At 44.7% G+C, this 17,431-nt stretch overlaps 1 protein-coding gene across 4 annotated transcripts in view; it reads right to left on the bottom strand.

The window, feature by feature from the left end:
• CDKAL1 (CDKAL1 threonylcarbamoyladenosine tRNA methylthiotransferase) overlaps positions 1 to 17,431 on the bottom strand; it is a 492,813-nt gene that overhangs the window by 455,328 nt on the left and 20,054 nt on the right. The window lies entirely within an intron of this gene.

Below are 17,431 nucleotides of genomic sequence, written 5' to 3'. Positions count from 1 at the left end.
TGAAAAATATCCTATTTGTAACCCGGAGAGAGGAATCTTGATATCAAACAACCAGAAGCAACATCTCTAACGACCAAAAAGAGCCTTAAAAACCAAGCACTCCCTGAAGGACGAAAGGGTGGAAGTAGACCCGAAGGCCAGAGTTCAGGAAGAGGTCCACAGTCTGCCATGACAGGGCGTGGTGACAATGCCACTGCCCTGCCACGGCATGACTGCGTGCAGGAGCCCTCCCAGAACGCTGACCGTCCCAGTGAGGTGGACGTGTGAGAACCCTGCTTGGTTCACACTCTGAACAGGACTGGAACGTGTGCACGGGCCTTCTAACACGCAGCTCACCCTACGCGATTGTCATCTGAGTCTCATGACCCCGCGACTCCAGGAAGTAATGTCGTTCTCGCAACAAAGGACTACAGTAAATGCCACGGACTGGCTGGGCGCTAGAGAGTCACCAGCCAGAAGAGGTTGGATGCACAGACGTCAAGGGTCCACCGCTGGCGTGCCCACCCTGATGCAAGGACCTCACGTGGGAATAGGTACCTCCCATCTCCACCGGCTAAGTCAGACAGAGGCTCAGAGGCCCTCTGAGTCTCTTACACCCGGACCCCACAGCCAGCCAGCCAAGACACCCCAACCCATTGCAAACAAGGCTGGGATAGGCGTAAAGCTTGCTCTATGACTAGTTCTCCCAAGGCTTCAAGTGCTCAGAGTACTACGGACACAAACACTGAACTGTAAACCACCCTCTCCTGACATGTTCCCTTCTCCCCTACCCCCAGAAAACATTTATGCAATTCCAAGCACTATTTTGTGAATTACAAGAAATTTTAAGTGTTCCAATCACCAGATCTGTTCCGATATTGTCAATCCCTATTGTCAAAACAAGAGCAGGGAGCACGTTCCAGGAGACTCAGGCACGCAGTGTAGCAAGTGAAAGCCCAGGCCTGGGGCCGCAGATGGCGTGGTGGTCAAGGCACTGGACTCCATACAGCAACCATGGTTCTAGTTCCACACCCAGCAGCTTGAAAATCACACTGGGCACATAGGCGTGGGTGCCCCAAATCCCAGGAGAATAGAGGAGAAGGGGTTACTGCCTGGCCATCCCCCCCGGGGGGTGATTTCTCACTTTCCCTCTTTCTTGCAAATGTGCCCTCTGGCAAAAACTTAATAAAATAAAATAAAAAGCACAGGCTCTGAAACCAGACTCCCCGGTCAGAATCAGAACCCCACCCACCCTACCCATGTAACTCGGATGGGCCCTTTAACTTCACTGCCTCAGCAGCCTCTTGTGGAAGGCGTGGAGCTCTGAGAATTCACGTGGGTAAAGCAGGACGGTGACGACATATGGGAGGGATCACGTGTAACACCAGCAAGCAAAAACTGAGCACGGCGCCGACAGGTCTCCCGGGAGGGCAGTGTTCATGAGCGTCTCTGAAAGGCGTGCCCCACTGTCCAATAGGTGATGCAGTCAAGGCCAGTGAGAGGGACGGCCTGCCCCCCACGGCCTGCTGCCCTCCTACCCAAGCCTTTTCCACTGTTCTGGTTTCATCTCAATCCCACCACGCACACACGGTGCTCAGCCCTGAGAACGGTCAGAATTCTACAGCACGTCAGCTCCTTGGGGCAACCATCAAGGCCATTGCTGGACGTCAGGACTTTCACCATGCACGTCTGCCACAGAGAACTGAGTAAACACGCAGTGGCAGGGCGCAGTTCGACGAGCGACGTGCGGAAGGCACTCGGCACAGGAGGGGCCGTCCACGTATGTAACTGTCAGTCATTCTACCATCGGCCTCCTTTAAGAGCACCATTCGACCTCTCAGCTTCACGGCGAAACACATTTGTACTTGATGGCTAGTGTACACGTTTTTGTTGAAACAAATGGAATTTAGACATGCAACAACATGGACAAATCACAGAGACGTTATCTGGGGCATAGGAAGCCAGACACAAAGGTACACAGTATGACTTCATTTAAATGACACCCAAGAATCAGACAGTGGCTGCAGCAGACGGAAGACCGGATGGAGGACTACTTGGAAGAGGAGTGACGTTTTTATCTGGGGGGATACAAACATTCTTTACCTTGTCTATATTGGGTCGCTGGGAACATCATGACACGTTTTTACATAGAAAAACATGTCATGACCTTCCCAACTGCCTAACAAAAAGGGAAAGAATCTGTTAAACTGAACACTTCAGAACTGTGCATCTTGGGACCAGCAGATGGCATAGCAGTTATGGTGCTGGATCCCACGTGGCTGACAACAGTTCAAGTCTCCAACCTGGTAGCTTGAAAATCACACCAGACACGTATGAGTGTTTGCCTAAGTTTCTGGAAGGAGAAAGGAGATGGACGAACTGTGGCATGGCCATCCCTCTGGGGAATGGCTACCCCTCTGGGGAGTGACTTCTCACTTTCCCTTGGAGAAGGGACTGTGGCCTGGCTACCCTGCTGGGGGAGGGGTGACTTCTCACTTTCCCTCTCACTGTCTCTATCTCTCCCCCCATGCACCCGAAGGCAAAAACCTCTCAAAAGCAAAATGAAAACTGTGCATTAACTAGGTAATTAATTAACAAAACAAGTTCATCAGTATTTCTATTTTAGAGTAACACATTATACACAGGTGATTAAAGGGAAGGAAGATTAGAATAACTGTATAAGAAATATGGCAGCAAAGACAGACAAGATATGGCCCAGGAAAGACCAGCGCATGGATCGGTCCTTTCTGTCGCTAACTGCAGCTGGAATAAAACCTCTCCCCTGCTGTCCTGTCGTCCCTCCCGGCTCTGATCACTGGCTGACTCCTCTATGCACCTCATCCGGGGCCTCTCCTTCAGCCACGATGCTAAGAGAGTTAACAAAGAGACAGCCTGTGAATACCCGATCCAAACAGCAATGTTTCTATTAAATAGACCAGCAGCTGTGTGAGCAGAGACTTGTAAATGCATCTGTTCTACAGGCTTTTAGGCTGAATTCAATTTGTTCGAGTCAGAGCAACGAGGCCCTGTAACTACGGGCTAGACAAGGAGCAGAAGCCTGCACTCGAGTGGTCTTTGTCAGGATCGAGCCCTGCCTGCTCGTGCGCTCAGTCGACAGGCACCGACCACTTACTGGGCAGCTAGTCCAGACAGGCCGTCATGTACCGCGTGAGGACCAGAGACGAAGTGCAGCCTGGAGGAGGTGACAGACGTCGGACAGATGCTTACAATAATCGGCAGGCTCCACACACAGGTCTGGGGCCCTGTGAAAGCACGGGGCAGGGGAGGTATCCGAGGGCTGAAGCTTCTCTGGAGTAGACAGGGAGAATGAAAAACACACTCCATCTAACCCTACCCCATACGAGCCGTCCCAGGTCAGTAACGTTCACCCGATCCGGGTAGGCAGTGGATTACTGCTCCTGACCTTATTCTGAATCCTCGTCTCTGTCGAGTATCTCTTAATAAAGAAATTTCATACAGGCTACCCAGACACTGCCTGTAGACTTTGCAAGCCTTTCCCACCACCCACTCCTCCCGCAACAGACAGCTCGGATTGTGCGGTGAGCTGCTGGAGGTGGAAGGAGACGGGCACAGCCTCGGGAGTGCTCCTGCAACAGCTGAGTACGAGACCGGGACAGGCCGCGGGATGCAACAAGACGTCAAAATACGGCGCAAAACGGAAAAGTGGATATACAGAACACCTTCCGACTTCATTTTATACATACACAAAAACAAACTTGCATGCACAACTCTGTCACAGGGAGAAGTAGTTTATAACTACTCTGGGTCATACCATCCTGCTCTCGACATTTGTCGAACGGCTGCCCCACACCTCGTACCCTGAGCCAAGTGCGCTCCTGCCTCCGATGGCTGCAGCCAGGTGGGAAGAGACGGTGGGGCATGCCGACCTCGGGAAGGGGGTGTTCTCCCGTGGGGGCGGCCTCGGGCGCACTCCAAGGTGGTGCCAGGGAACCCGGGCGAACGCACAAGCAGAACCGCGCAGGCTTCCCCAAGCTCGCCCGTAGCACCAGCACACGTGCCACCCAGAAACGGTGCTGGGCCCAGAACTGTAGAGTAAAACGCGGAAGGCACTGGAGGCGGAAGTGAGTACGGTAACGAGTGCATCGCCATCAGATCCCAGAGAACTGCTTCATCTGGCTACACGTCCCGCAGCGTGAAGTCTGCAGGCGTGGGCTCACCAGTGATGACCAAGTGCCCACTGCCCTCCCATTCCGAAAACAATCACGCCACCTCACAAGCACCTCTTCTTCATGAAAATTGTCTAAATGGGCGAAAGTCTAAAATTTATTTCAAAGTTCGAGGTCAGGCTGGTCCCGTGGCACGGCAGTAAAGAACGGGCGGCTCGAGAGGAGCCACATCCACGTGGCAACCACAGCTCCCTGGCCAGGTCCACCAGAAACACGCCAGGCGTGCGCGGGAGTGCCCGGGACCTGAGGGGACGGAGGCTGGAGGAAGGGGCTCACAGTGAGACCAGACCCTGCAGCCTGTGGATGGTACTCATCTCTCTCACGCGTGCATGTCCTATTATAAATAAGGATGAAGGTCTGTTTTTGAAAGTACACTAGCTTAAGCCAGAATGACTGGCTAGCGCATACAGCTAGAACAAGCCCTTGAGCAAAGGCAGACTTCTCTCGACCGGAGTCAGATGTGGAACACGGAGCACGTCAGCAAGCGCACCTCAGCCATTCGTTCACTGTTCCCAGAGATGCTCCGTGATGATCTTTAACCCCCCTTTCAAGTTTAGCCAAAGGGTGCATGCACTCATCAGAGAGAGAACACCCCCAGTGGGCACAACCACACCATGACCCGTCCTCCTCCGTTCCTCCTTCCTGTCAGCATTTTTGCCACACATACATCTGGCCAAAATGGAATGTTTTTCAAGTAGCGGGACCAGGATTTGAACCATGATCGGCTACATGGGATCTGGCCCCTTATGCAGAGTACTGAACCCCTACACTATGGAGCTGGCTGATCTGTAAATCAATTACTGTAATCCTCATTTTCTATACTAAAAAAACATCGACTGCAATACAAGATAAACCCTTATATACATGCTTAGAGCTAAGCGAATTGTAGGGACTCATTCCCTGAAATAAAACTCACTTTGTTTAAGGGGCCTCCCCGCCCCCTTCCACCCCTCCCATTCCATACTGTAAGAGCAAGGCCCCTCCTCACACAGCTCTTCTTTCTGCACTTGAGAATTTACAGGCAAAGGGCGAGGCAGACTGGGGATGTTGTGGTGGAGTGTGTTACCATGGAAATGACTGACTTGTTCCTGATGAAGCACCATGACCTCACTGCAAATGAGAAAAGGGAAAAGGATGATTTCTGAAGATTCAGCTGGGAGACAAATTAATAGCTAAGAAAAAAGAAAAAAAAAGACCCCAAAAGTAAACAACCTGGAAAATATTGCAATGTCAAATGCTACCCTGAAACATTTCAAAGAACTTTTAAAAGCTTTGACCTCCAAAATAGAAACCCTCTAACCAAAAAGAAATATATAATATCATTGTGAAGATAAACCACACAAATAGCATGAAAGCATGGTGTCTGAACAAATACCTTACAGCCTCAGTCCTGAGAGCTTGTGAGCAAATCCCTATGACTTTTGGGGAGGCTATGTTATAAAAGTAAATCCACATCATCCTTTTCCCCTCCTGAGAGCAGCCTCCTCTTTTCTCTTCTTCCCTTTTCTTTCTTTTTTTTTTTCTTTTTTTTTTTCTTTTTTTTGTGGTGCCCTGTTTATACAGCTTGCCCCTTATCACACTGACAAGACTGGGAACCACAGCAGATGGTCCCCCAGACATAATTCTAACAGGTTTTTTGTGCAAACAAAAGATAAAGAAGGCTGCAGCAATGATTTACTGATATCTCAAGTTGAAAACTGACAAAATACAAACTGCTTTTTTCTTACTGTTTGAACGGTTTATCCTTTAAACTCCTAAATAAGATAGGCATGGTCAAAATTAAATATGATTTCAAAACTACAAAACCAAATACTCAGTTTTAACAGCCATGAAGTTGTGTCCTAACTTGCATTTTGTAAAAACACGACCCACCACTCTCTGTACCATCAGAAAGGAAAAATATTTGCAAATTTCTGTTTTATAAATCTTTGTTATGTTGTGAAATACACTATTCACCTGGATTTTCCTTAAGCAAAGAAAGTGAATTTGAAATGAAATTTCCAAAACATTTCCCCAACAAGGACTCAATAAAGAATGAATTAACTGAACCAAATCTGGAATCCTGGTTACAAAGCTAAAGCCTATTCTATTTCAAAGTAATCCACCAATCAAAGCTAACACAACACCAAGTGGGAAATGTCCCCCAAATTACTCACTTTTCAAGATTAAAGAGTGTTTACACACCATAAAACAGAAGCTCCCTTATAACAATCTAACTGCGAAGAGCAGTTTTTATGGTATACCCGAAAATCCAGCAAGAGCCCCAAACAATAATATATAATGAAACTGACAAGCATCTGAAATAAACTACCCAGACATCAAGCAAAAATATACCAGACAGACCCACAGGGCTCTTTTAATGTAGGTCATGATTGTCAGACCATAGCAAAAACACAGTGACCCTTGATAAAAATTAACCTTGATTATATGTAATCACGCACACACGCTCGCTGGGTAACCAGGCCTCTCCAGTCCAGAACACTGCGAGAAGGGAACAGCACAGCCCGCTGTGAGCTGTTCTCACCAAACTTGTGTGCCCCATCGTGAAGGAGTGGCTTCTACCCCAACAGCCAAGACGGAGAGGGCTCCATGCTACAGGAGCTGGGATTACGCCCTGACCTTGTGAGAGTGTGACTGGCTCTGTGTTTCCACGGAAAACGTATCGGAGCAAATTAAAATCAGATTAGGAATAACACACCCAATCGTATCCCCTCTTCTATGTGCTCTTTTCACAGAAATCGCCCACCAAGTCTCTGACAAGGAGAGAGGTGGTGTTAAAGTCCTTGTCTTTCTGTTAATTCTACCCAACACCACGTGTCCTGAAAACTTCATGAGGGCAAGAACTCCACATGTGGCAGAATTAGAGAAGGAACGTGTTCATGTGGTGTGGACAATTTATCTACACAGGGGCAACTCAGGTGGCCACTGCATAATACTCCTCAACCCACTGTGGCAAATGTGAACCAGTGTGAACGAGCTAGTTACACCGCCTTCCACAGCACAAAACAGGAGTTGGAGCGGTGCTGGCCAGGCATCACTGGGGAGACCAGAAAACAGGAGCAAGTGGCCAACCAGGCTCGAATCAGCCCGAGTCCATTACCCCTGGAAAAGCCGTGGGTCAGAAAGTCCCCCTCTGTAGGGCGTACCCCACTCAGCGAAAACGGGTGTTCTCCGCAGCGTTTCCAAGCCCAGTGTCCAAGGCGCCAGACCAAGCCTGAAGGGCGCATTTTTCTAACGTGAGGAATATCCAAGATTCAGAAATGATAAATGTATTAAGTATAATCTAATAGCTGTCACTCGGTGTTCTAAATCCTAAACCAAATACTGTATATATTTCTGAACAGAAAACAAAACCTGTCCCACATAGAAATCTTCATTTTGATTTCTACAGCAGAAGTATGACATGTATTTTAACTCTAAGACAACATATAAGCATCGTGCTGATAGAAGAACATAAAATAATCAGCATATTTTCCTTGAACACGCATTAGGTCTACTTCCATCTGCCTCTTCCTAGAGCATGAAACACTCCCTAGCTAAAGTATGTTTGCTAATAAACAGAACTTGAGATTTTTCTTTGGAATTGAACGGCGAAAGTGTTACGAAAGCTGTCATTTGCATACAGCTCCAATCACAGATTACTCCTACTATGGTCAGTATTCACTGATTCTTAATACACAAGTAACACACACAGGCAGGCAAGGTAAAACAACACCGCCGTCAACAATGGAAATTTCCAATCTTAAAAGACCAATCTAACATACTGTTTAAAAAAAAAAGACAAACAGGAAATGTGTAACAATGAGTTACGCAACGCGGTCCTTAAAACCCTGCGTGTCCTAAATGGCATCGTATTAGGAGACTGGCCACAGCTAATTTAATACTTACAAGCTGACAACATTTCCCCATGACTACGTCTGCCATGACTGCTTCTTAACCAATACGAGCCAGTTTAGAAAACGCTACGTAAGGAAGGAAAGGAAAATCCTCTCAGGGAGACCCTCAGTCCACAGAGTCAGTCACACACATCCACTGTCCTGGGCCTGGTTGGTTTCTTTGGTTTCTCTTTGTTAATTCTTTTGTTTCTCTTTCAGAAATCTGTGATCATGCGAGTAGAAACAAAGTAAACAATTAGCTTGTTTGTTTTTTTTTAAATCCCCTATTGGGAGATGCTTATCTCTCTGTCTCTCTTTCTCTCAAAGGAAAGAAATATATTTGTAAAAATCTAAATGATCAAACTGACATTGGGCTATCATCTTGCCAGCCATATGAATGTATTTGAAAAGTGCCATTTTACTTAAAATATGAAAGACTGAACCCCAAAATAAAGAAATTAATTTCATTTGCCACTGCAAAATAAGTGAGTCATGGAAACAGGACTGGTTAGATCTGGTTACACGTACGGCGGTGTGTAACCCACACGTATGATAAATAAAGCATAAGCAAGCACTCAGCATTTCTATGTAAACTGCCACTGAAGGATTATTACGGAATGCACATGTCGGCTGAACTTAAAGTGTTCGGGTTTTAAACATTAATTCACTTTGACTACGTGCATGTCCAAATGAAAGATTGCTCTCTGGGTCCAGACATGCCATATTAATATTGAACACAGACATTCACTTCAGGTCAGGAGTCACTTCTAGTCGACTTCAGCAGGTGGTAAAAGTAATGCACTCATTAAAATGTATGTGTTACAAGGTTATCTCCCCAAAACAGCTCTCGAACAGAGGCAGCCTTGAAACTGAAGCATTAGCTATGCTAGAACCAACCTCTAATTGTCGAAAGTCTGAAGGAAATCGAAGTGGCTCTTGCTCCCTAATAACCAATAAATTTCGTTGCTTTCATCAGTATCTGGGGAGGAGTCAGAGATTTAAATTCTAGGAGGCTACCCTGGCCACCTCCAACAGAGATAAACACTCTGGGATCAACCTGCACAGACCAGAGCACTATTCTGGACCTGAGGCCAGTGAGAGGCTTCCCTTCATCCTGGATGCCACTGTATTTGTCAGTTAAGGGAAGTTTTTTACTCCTTTCATTTTTAATGCCATTCAAAACTCTTCCCATTGTGAGACAAAAAGTTTCAACTCTGCAGAAGAAGAGATTAGGCCTGATTTGTACCGAAGGCTTCCCCCAAGATAAAAAATGACACCTGACCTTCAGCACACACAACAGCATGAGTCCCTTCCCCTAAGAAGCTCAAATACTCTTTGTCATTACTTTGCAACTGAAGGATAAATCTTTTCCATTGTAACCTGCTATATTTGAACTGTAACAAGATTATTTTTTGGCTCAGTCTAACATAGTTCCCAGGCTCAAGTCACCCAATTAATTTGCCACTACCAGGTAATTCACCTCATTTTAATAATTTTTTAAACATATGTAGACTATATTTTTTTAAAAGAATTACTTTATTTATTTATTTTTAACTTGCTATAGGGCACATGTGCTCACCAGAGCAAGACAGAAAAAAAAGGGGGGAGGGGGGGAGGGAGGGAGGGAGGGAGAGAGACAGAGAGAAAGCAAGCCGCCAGGTCTGAGACTCACACCACAGTTGGCCTTAGGGGAGTCCAGCGCCTTAACCACCAAGCCAATTGCTGGCCTCTAGACCATGTCCTTTACAGGGTTCCCCCCTCCAAAAAAAAAAAACAAAATGTACATTCATTTTGTTCACAAAAGCAGATAGGGTCCCGAAATTTGTAACTCATCATTTCATACGCCTTTATCTCCTAACTATTGACCAAACTTCTAGAGAAGGAAACAAGGAGAAGGACAGGTGAACAGGGGACTAGAACCTCAGATGGGTCAGAACATCTCTGTCTTATTCACTGGTGATTACACAGAACAGGTATCCAAGGAAGGCCTGAGAATAAGCGAATTCACGAAGCAGCAGAGAACCCTGGTGTCCAACGCCCTCACTCTGTGGGCTGGTAAACTGAGGCTCGGGACGGTTCGGCAGCTCGGGGTAAGACCAGGGAAACTGGACGGCCTCGCACACGCTCCTTTAACAGCGACTTCGCTTATTCTCTCTCCCACTGAGAACACACGTTACTCCCTCTCTAGAGAGTATACCGGCTTCCCTTTCCAGAAAGAGAGGTAGACGGTAGCCCTCCCCTTACAGGGTAAACATCATTTAAAATTCCAACACGGGGGGAAATTTGAAGGTACAGTGGGAAGACAGGACAGGGAGACCAAAAGTAGAAACAGAATCTATGAGGCCCTCCGCTCAGTTTAGTTATTATTACTATTGCCAGTGGATCCTAGGCTCACCAGAGACAGCCCTTCGATGGGGACAATCCGCTCTCCCCTATTTCTCCATTCCATACGGATTTTAGACACGCGTGCCTAGAAACCCAGTGTGTTTTTCAAACCAAGAGGGCCTGTTTTCAAATCTCAGGTGGCCATGCAGGGTCTAGCTCCCTATGCACAGGGCCAAGCCTCCACGTGGGCCAGTCCTTCCAACAGCACCGACAGCCGCGCTGACTGCGCGGCAGCACTGAAGGGTCCGGCATACTGTACCCTTTAGGTCTGTAAGGGCAGACACCACACCTTCAAGGCTCTCTAACCACCTCTGTGGTCTCCCGGTCACAGTGTCATGCAAATGTGAGTCAATTTACCTTGACCTGGAGCAGATAAAATGCATTCTAAAAAGCTTTCATTGTATCCAAATGTTTCCATTCTCTTCTTCTTGACAGAGTCCTTCCTACTTTCTGGGTGCCAGGGACCCTCTGACACAGCTTCCCCCCAGCTCTCAGACACACAAGATGTTGGGGGGGGGTGCGGAAGTATCACGCTCTAGGGGTTGGGGGTGCGGAAGTATCACGCTCTAGGGGGGGTGCGGAAGTCTCACGCTCTCACGCTCTAGGGGTTGGGGGTGCGGAAGTCTCACGCTCTCACGCTCTGGGGCTGAAAGGTTAAGCCCTCCACATGCCACTTACCAGCCACTTTGTCTCCCTTTTTAATTCCAATCATTCATTTTCCCTTTGTAAAATTATCTCAAAACGGGAGACTTAAATATACCAAAGGGAAGAATTCTAATGATTCTGAGACTAGATAAAGGAAAATGTAATCCAATCTACTGGAATTCCACACGGAAGGAAACAGCAGAGATGGCGGAAAGGAAATCTTTTCACGTAGAATTAGCTCCATATTCAGAAAAAGGATTTTTTCATACTCCACCCCACCTTTAGGACTGAAGGTGGGTCTCGCACCAGAATGAAGCACTCTGGCAGCCGCAGTCAACGCAAATCAGTGACATGATTAGACATATGGAGGGGTCCACGACCCAGACCAGGAATGAACGCTCCCTCGCTCCAAATGTTCTTGACCAAAGTAGAAGCGTTTCTTTGGCATGTGGCAGGGGAATGGTGAGGGGGGGGGGAGTGGGGGTAGAAAGAAAAACCAACAATGGCCAGATGCCTCAAGGAATCACTAGTAAGGACAAGAAAATTAAGGGAACCAATTAAGAAAACTTAAAGAAGAACAAAGTGCCTACTTCATTCAGTCCCTTTGGGCATGAAATGTGTGCTTACAAGGCCCATGAACACTGAGAGGTTGCCTGTAAGGCACTTACTACGGCGAGGCTCATAAAAACGTTCTCCGGAACTTCTAAAAAAGCTACTTGACCTAGGAACACGCTAAGTTTAATTCCTTTGGGTGGTAACAAATCATTCCGTGTTTTACACCTAATAGTAACAAGAGCGAGACAAATGAGAACCGCCTAAGTTTTACCTGTTTCTCATTGGTGTCAGCTCATCCAGCAAACACTCGGGCACTTCCTAGAGGCCACGTACAGTGGAGGCCACGATGACCACAAGGAAGCACTGTCCCCACACCCAAGCTCAATCCGTTATAACAGAAGACAACACCCAAATAACCCAAGTCTGGTGAGCGCTGTAAGAGCTGAAGATCATCCGGGAACAGCAGTAGTTAAGGCAGAGTCTCATCTGGAGAGGGGAGACAGGCAGTGAGGACAGAGTTCAACATGGCCAAGAAGGATTTCTCCCGTCTCCTAGCAGAGGGCTTGATCTCTTTCAAAGACGATGCAAAAATAACCACCTCTCACACTTCAGAGATCATCAGTGGCTAGCTCACAGATAAGAAATTTAAAAACAGGAAAAAATAAGTGTGTTCACCAATAATCAAAGACATCTTGGGTGCCAGGTCCCAGACTTCCTGACTCCTGATCCCACATTATTACTTTAAAATCATTCCATTCTGTTTCATTGATACCAAAAAGATTCACCTATCAAGGTATCTATCTTGCTTCATTTCCTAATTGGTACTCACCATCAAAAAAAGACATGTAAGAGAGAAATATATAAATCTCAGAGACACTTAAATAGATTAAATGCATGTGTAAATCGGATTTCATTAAGTTACCAGTCTGTTTCAGGGACTCAAATTCAAGCACATATAATGGTGAATTTTCTTTATTACTGCTTAATGTAAAAAAAGCTAATATTCATCAACCATTCATTAATCATCACTATAACCCATTTTATGCAATGAATCACAGGCTCAGAGGGGTTTGAGAAATATTTATCCAGTTCTCCTAAGTAAGGCAATCTAAACATTATCCCAATGTTTCCAGGTATTTGAGCTAATCAGTCTTTCTGATCAAGATGACACCCAAAAATGGGAAGACAACTTCAAGAGAAAGCCAAAGGGTCTTTCAGATTAAGCTTTGAGACAGAGGGCCCAATACAAAGGAAAAATATCCCTCCTAATATAAATATTTTCTATAAAAAGGATAAAAATAATTTAGAAGATGCTTCTGGGGATGAGGAAAGGTAATACATCAATTATGAAAGCATAGAAATTATTTTCCTTCTATGGAATTTTTATTTTAACAAAAAAAATTTTTTGAGAGATTTTTGCTATCGGGAGCGTACACTTGCTCAAGAGACAGACAAAAAGCAAGAAATCATCTTACAAAGGGAACAGCCCCCATAACCTCTTCTCCCTCATTCTCTTCTTGGGATCCTGGGCATGTACACACGTATACCTGGTGTGAATTTCAAGCCTGCAGGTCCAGGACTTGAACAGGAGTTGACTACAGAGGAGTCCAGCAACATAACCACTGCCCCATCTGCTGGTCCAAACAAGTATTTTTACAGTTTCCCCATCTGTTCTACAGCCTTGGTCTCTCTTATTCTATTTTCACCATTTCTTAATTTTTCTTTTAAAAAAAAAAAGATTTTATTTTATTATTATTAATTTGCTATAGGACACCTGCACTCACTAAAGAGAGAGACAATGAGAAAGCCAGCCACCAGGTCCAGGACTTGAACCACAGCTGACCACATGGGAATCCAGTGCCTTAACCACCACACCACCTTGCTGGCCCCATTCCTGAATTTTTCAACCACATAGGTATTTTCCTACCCTGGGAATTTTTAGATGCATAACCCTCAGTATTTAGGCAACAGAAAAATGGGTACAATCCAGGTGTAACTTCTTACAAACTGCCTATGATATCAATAGCTTCCATTTTTGTCATATTTTCTCACTGACATTAAACAAAAATCAAGGAAAAAGAGGTTAATAAACCCTTGCTTAATAAAACCAATGACCCAACTCTCTTTCCTAATTAAAAGCTGACTGTACTCAGAGCACTTACTATTAATAGTTTCGATGACTGTTACTACAGAACAGTCTTATTAAAATTATGGCTATTTTATAATTTCCTCCATTACTAATGCATGCTTAAAGAAATTGATTCTGAGATACATTTTTCTTAATCTTTTCCAGTCCTTGACACAGACTGGTACGTAGCACCTTGGACTAACAAGCATCTTCCACCAGCGCAGGGCACTGAAATTAAAAAGCTCTAACATACCAACACACCTAGGCCACACAGAAGGGTCAGGAGGCAACATTATCAGCATAAGTTAGCACAACATTAGAAGGTACCTGAAGGAGGCAGACATCTGGGCGGTAGATCTTTTGTTCATAACCAATATATAATGCTATTCAACTGAATTTTAGTCATGAGTGTTATTTGCGGAAAAAGTACTGCTAGTCTAATATCACATTTTGCTAATGCGGATGGGAAATTATGGAGCACCTGGGCGCCTACACTAGGCGCTAGGGAAGGTTTGACACACAGAACATTTGGTTGTCTCTGTCCATTTGTCCAGAAACAAAGGTTTAAAAACTAATTACTCTCAATGCATGTTTGCTTCTTCTAATTTCTCTACCAAAATCTCAACACACGGCGCCATTGAGGCAAGTAAACCCGTGTTATTTACCAAACCCTAGGCTTTTACACCTGCAACTAGAAGAGGTGAAGTCGCAGATTGGTTCCTTATTAAGTCATCAGAACATTGGCTTTAATCTCTGCAGTATGACTCTTCTAAGGGAATGGCCTCGGAGGCAGTAAGCATCACAATCCAGTCCTGGGGTCCTTCATACCATTCACAGCTCACAGAGCCACTGTGGAAGACCGGGAAACATGTCTAGAGGAGAGTCCTCAGCTACTAGAACTGCTGCTGAATAACCAAAACCTCCTTTAATTATGGGTTTGTAAACAATTCAGACATATCACATATGGATCATATTACTGACATCGACAAGGGCAGCAAGAAGAATGGGTATTTTAACATGAGCACATCCACGCCGGGAACACAGAGCCAACGTCCTAACTGCCAAATACCGTCTTCACTTCCCTTAACCCTGATCTGCAGATGACAAGTCACTGAGGTCACTTCAGAGTTCTGGGATCACGGTCTGAATGGGAAAATATGTGAGTTCTTTATTCCCTAGGCATAGTGCCCTTAAAAAGTGATTTTTACAGACAAATAAAAATGGAAAAGTACAAGGAATATTGACTCAAAACAGTTTCTTGTTTTAAAGAAAACAATGGAAGCACTTCTGAAATTATCTTGAATTTCTAATCTTACCCCCAAAACCCAAGTCAAGCGGTTTATGATAACAGTAACGAGAGCACTGTGTGCTTCTCATGCCCCAGGAGAACTCACTGCCCAGTGCTGCTCACACTGAAAAGCAACTACAGCGGCTTCGAGTGCACTCAGACTCCTCTGTGCGCTTCTCAGCCATGCCCTATGCTGACCGTGACAGGCTCCCTGAACCGCCAGGAGGTGTGTGCCTAACAACGCGGGAAGCGTGCACCACGCCCTGCTATCCAGAGCACCCTCTCCACGACAAATGCATCTCATCTTCTTTTTGCATTTCTCATAGAGAAGAGGTCATAGGACGCAGCCTCTCCTTCCATCACCCAGCTGCACGTAGGAAATGCAAGCCATAAAAGGCTCTGCTACATTTTCAAAGGTACTTTTAACACACAATAACGGTCCACAATGAGTAAACCTAGGCGGTATGATCTGAAAGCCACACAAATCACTTCTTTATAGCTGTTATGTTTTAATCACTGGATTGTTTTTACAGGCTTAAAAAAAATTAATGGATTTTGGTATACAAAAGCAACTATGTTTTTCATGAAACATTAGCTGTCACATTAATACAAGGTTTTATCATTAATTAAAACTGGATTATACAGGAGCATATGTCTACAAAATGATGGCTAAATAGCTGAATTTCCAAACCATTGCAAAATAAGAATGAAACCCAGTCCGAGTAAACCTCACATGAATTAAAGATCCATTTACAAAACAGAAAATTAAATGTAAAAAGTATAACCTCAATTTAATACATTTGCAGATAAAACATTCAACACATTTTTCATCAAAACACAAACTACAATATTCAACACAGGTACACAGTGCCATCTTTTGGTTTATCTAGGAAATGGTTTTCTAAGTGGTACAAAAATATCTTTCACTTAACAAATGAAAGGAAAACCACCAATTTATGGTTTTATAATGTTTAACCTATTAGTTCTGTTTTAAAATCACAAACATTTTCAAAAACTAAAATTTCACCTGTTGGTTTCCATTTCAATTTCACAAGACTGTAGAATACCATTTCCATGTTAAAGAAACAGGCCAAGGGTCAGCCCATGGCATGGCGGGGAAGGCAGCTGGATCCCCAATGGCCGACCCAACAATTCCAGTCCCAGACCCAGTGCCTGAAAAAACACGCTGGGCACACATGTGTGTGCCCCAAAACTCAAAAGGATAAAGAAATCGAGAAGGGATTGTAGTGTGACCACTCGCCACAGGGGGTGCTCTCTCTCTCTCTGACTCTAGTAGGCACATGCATCCCCTGGCATTTTTTTTTTTTTTAAAGAAACAGTGGCTCAGAAAACTCTAATGACTGATCAAAGAATCTCTCAGTTTTCGTTGGACCATCACTGACTCAAAATTGCTAATTTTTAAAATACAACATTAATTCATTAAACATTACATAATGAGCCAAATCATATAATTACCCCATGCTCCAATTAATACGCACAAGTTTCTACATCACCTAAAATTTTCCAAGATAGTCTTATTGTTCTTACTATGTTTGTGCATCCATTTGACAAGGAAAAGGTGTTTACATTTCAATTATTACATGAAGAATACACTAACACGGACCCCGTTCACAGAGCCGTTAACATTTCACAAAGGTGAGAGCTATTAATTTAATATTCTTCCCATCTCTATGCTAACAGGGACAAAAAAAAAAAAAAAAAAAACTGTTGAAAACTCCAAGACCTTTTCTTTAAAAAGCTCTTATTTACGGTTTACACAAGATGTATCCCTGACCTAAGCCACAAGATAAAAATGACATGGAAAACAAGCTTTAAATACTCTCCCTAAGCTTCTTGACCTCAATTTCATCTCACTGTAGATGGCTGTATGCCATTTCCACGTCTTCCACTCTTACATTTCTCAATGATTCCCTGAACAGTTTTATTGGACTGGAACACTTATTCTTAGAATACCCTCCACTATTCACTGTTGTAAGTTAGCCAACAACTCCACTCTCACATAGAGAACAGAAAATATTCCCAATAATCTCTCTTTATCTTCCACTTACATGTTACTAGGAATTTTACTTAAACTGCAGTCATTAAATACTTCTTTAGAGAGCAGCTTTCAAAATAATGGTTAAAACCCACTGATTCCACTTTAAGGTACAAAGCAACTCAATTCAAAAGAACATTGGGGGCTGGAACCAGCAGTTAGCATAATGGCTATGTCGCTGGACTCCCATGTAGTCGACCGCAGTTCGCATCCTGGACCCGGTGGCTTAAAACTCACACCAGGCACGTGTGTGTGCATGCCCAAGATCCTGAGAGGAGAATGGAGAAGGGATTGTGGTGTGGCCATCCTCCC

Source organism: Tupaia chinensis, unplaced genomic scaffold (assembly GCF_000334495.1).
Source record: "Tupaia chinensis unplaced genomic scaffold, TupChi_1.0 Scaffold000141_1, whole genome shotgun sequence".
Classification (NCBI taxonomy): domain Eukaryota; kingdom Metazoa; phylum Chordata; class Mammalia; order Scandentia; family Tupaiidae; genus Tupaia; species Tupaia belangeri.
Note: the sequence above shows the minus strand (reverse complement) of the source record. Positions and strands in the feature narration are given on the sequence as shown.